Source organism: Neltuma alba, unplaced genomic scaffold (genome assembly GCF_004799145.2).
Source record: "Neltuma alba isolate B1F8T4 unplaced genomic scaffold, ASM479914v2 tig00010238_pilon, whole genome shotgun sequence".
Classification (NCBI taxonomy): domain Eukaryota; kingdom Viridiplantae; phylum Streptophyta; class Magnoliopsida; order Fabales; family Fabaceae; genus Neltuma; species Neltuma alba.
In genome coordinates this window covers 50,122-53,269 of record NW_021635168.1, presented here as the reverse complement: position 1 = coordinate 53,269, position 3,148 = coordinate 50,122, and the positions used below count along the sequence as shown (strand labels likewise).

The following is a 3,148-nucleotide window of genomic DNA, read 5'->3' as shown; positions in this document are numbered from 1 at the left end:
TTTGAGAGTTTAAATAATCTTGATTTGCCTCGCAACAATTTCTCTAGTGAAATTCCAAATTACAGGAAAGATAATCCACCATTTGGATTGATGGAAATATATTTTTCATTCAACAAATTGTCTGCCGCCTACCCTCTCTCATCAACAAGCTTTCCTTTATTGTTGTGGTTTGCATTTGAACAATACCATCTTGAAGGGAACCATTGACTTGAAAAATTTTGAAGCAACTGAGAATTTTAGATTTGAGCAAAAATAAGTTTATTGGAATTATCCTATCATCATGGACCAGTAACACTTTTCCTACCTTGCAATTCTGAGACTAAGGAATAACATGTTAGATGGTACATTTCGTCCACTTTGTGCAACTCAAATCTCTCAGATTTTGGACCTTGCAAACAACAGTTAAATGGCTCAATACCCTTGCATTGACAATCTTACAGGAATGACCAAAGATAGTGTTGATATATGGAAATCATTCAATCAATGTACTATCAATGACCTGATGGCTATTGCGAAAGAATGGGATCATCAGATGCGAAACAAGTTATAAAAGGAACAAATTAGACTATATTAGAAACTTGAAGCTTGTGGTTAACTTGGATTTATCAAGTAACATTTTGGCAGGATCAATTCCTCTTGAATTGTTCTCGCTTGTTGGATTGATGGGTTTAAACCTTTCACACAATCATTTGAATGGAGAAATTCTAGAGAAATTTGGAAATATGCAACACCTTGAATCCTTTGATATCTCTTGCAACCAAATTTTAGGCACAATTCCAAAGAGTGTCCCAAGCTAACTGCATTGAGCCATTTGAACATGTCATATAATAACATTTCAGGGCCAATTCCAACTGAAAATCAATTCTTGACTTCAATGATCCATCTATTTATGCTGGAAACCCTTATCTTTGTGGAATCCATTGCAAAATAAGTGTCAAGGTGATGATACTCATCAAGTTCATAAAACCAAAGAATTGAAGATGACAATGATTTTGGAAAACTGTGGTTTTATTTTGTGACAGCGGTTGGGTTTGCCATTGGCTTTTAGAGTGTTATTGGGACTCTAGTGTTAAAGAGAGTTGGAGATATGCTTGTTTCAAAGAGTGGAAGATGTAGCAAGTGAGATATACGCCTCAATAAAATAACAAAGCTGAAGAGGCTGCTCACAAACCATGCCCATGGTTGATCCTTTTTGTAGCCATGCGTATTTTTGCTGTCTCTTTTGTTGCCAGTATCATGTAAGGTTTCAGTGTGGGTGATAATAATATTAATACGGGTTGTTTTAATATGTAGTGTATGCCTTCACGATTTTACTGGAAACAATTGAATTAACTTCTCCAATTAGTATTTAATCTTCAATTATTGTTTGTTTATAAGATAGCGTTTTAATGCCCGATAAACGCATGACATGATTAAACTATATGTGTTAATTCAAATACATCAGGCTGTATATATTGATTCGTCAAAAGAAAAAAAAAGCTAATTCATCCAATGCTTCACAGTTTAGTACTTCATTAATCTGTCAAAAAAGTGATAACACTATCTAAAATTATCCTTACTAAAGTCAAAGATTATCCCAGGTGAATTAAACTACTCATAATATTTAATTATGTACAAAGGAAATTAAATAAAAAAGAAAAAAACTAATATCCTAAATGTTATGAAACAGGACTTATAATCATAAAAAGTTTAGAAAGATGACTTATATTTAAATTAGAGGCAGTATCAAAGCTTGAAGTACATTGTTGCTGAGTAGAGCTTGGATATGGATTATCATCTTTTCCTCGTCATCGGTGGAGTTGCCTCTTTTAGCAGCAGCATGAGATGGATAGTTTATCTAAGCTTGTAGCTTTTGCTGGATCTCATCAAACCTGAAATTCACACCAGAATGGATGATTTGGCAGAAACCTTACTATAGAATATGGGAATATGCAGCAACAGAAAAGCTAGGTGAAGAGAGGAGGTAAAGTATATGACTTTGACCAAGATGACGTCCTCTTGCGGAGTCCCAGGCCCTTTCTTATGTTTGGAAGGGGTAATCACGTTTCCACGAAAGTTTAGCCTTTTTGTTGTAGATTTGTGTTATTCAATTCAATCCCGTAGCAATAAATAATACTATTGGCGGTCAATGAGTGAGAATAAGAAAAGGATTTTGGTTATTTGAATATAAACTTAGAAAAAGGAGAATCTGTCAAGAATGGGATTCGAACCCATGCCCTTTCGGACCAGTACCTGAAACTGGCGCCTTAGACCAACTCGGCCATCTTGACTCGATGGTGAGTTCGCGAGCAAATTTAATTAACATCGCTTTTCTCCTTCAGAGGGTAACTTCCAATAGAACGAAAATGTTTGTTTCCGAAATTCAGATAATTATCTGTAGATATAGTTGAGAGCGATAAAACAAAAGAAAAACTTAAAAAAAAAAAAAATCCTTTTCCGTCTTCCTAGGAACACATGTTCGCAAAGTTCATACTATATTCATATTGTGGGTTCAAGAGCTATCACTTATAGGGCTGCTTTAAATGATAAATCAATAGAACGAAAAATTAACTTTTAGTCTTATACTTTTGACTCGTCTGTAACTTAATTGTAATCTTTAACTTGGTATAACTTACTCCCTATAATTTTAACTTGATTGAACTCAGTTCCCGAAAATTTGATTTGCTGCAACTTAGTCCCTATATTTTTACCATTTTATAACAAATCGCAACTGAGTCAAATTATAAGGATTGAATTGCATTGAGTCAAAGTGAAGAATTGAGTTACAAATTAGTTAAACTATAAGGACCAAAAGATTAATTACCCCTTAAAAAAAACTTAAGCTAAACTTAGGATAAAAAAATTCTTGATGATTATGAGGTGTAAGACTAATCTAGAGATCCTACTGTAACACTAATATCCGAGGGGCATGGTTATTATAAATGATATTGAAGGATTGGCACAATCACTAGCCTGATAAGCCAGTTCAACATAATAGTGCGGCAGAACCTGGTCCAGAACAGAGTACAAGTATGAAGCTCTTAAGGAAATCAGCTGATTTTGTTGGTGGCCTTATCTAGCTATAAATCTTTTGCGTGTATATAAACTCTGCACTATGTTACTGCAATTGTAATCAGACCTCTTGCTTGGTGATCATAATGTGTTGTTT

At 34.3% G+C, this 3,148-nt stretch overlaps 1 non-coding gene across 1 annotated transcript; it reads right to left on the bottom strand.

Moving 5' to 3' along the window:
* Positions 1 to 2,189: 2,189 nt before the first annotated feature.
* TRNAL-CAG (transfer RNA leucine (anticodon CAG)) lies at positions 2,190 to 2,270 on the bottom strand. The gene has a single exon. It is a non-coding gene; the product is annotated as a tRNA-Leu (tRNA).
* Positions 2,271 to 3,148: the final 878 nt, after the last annotated feature.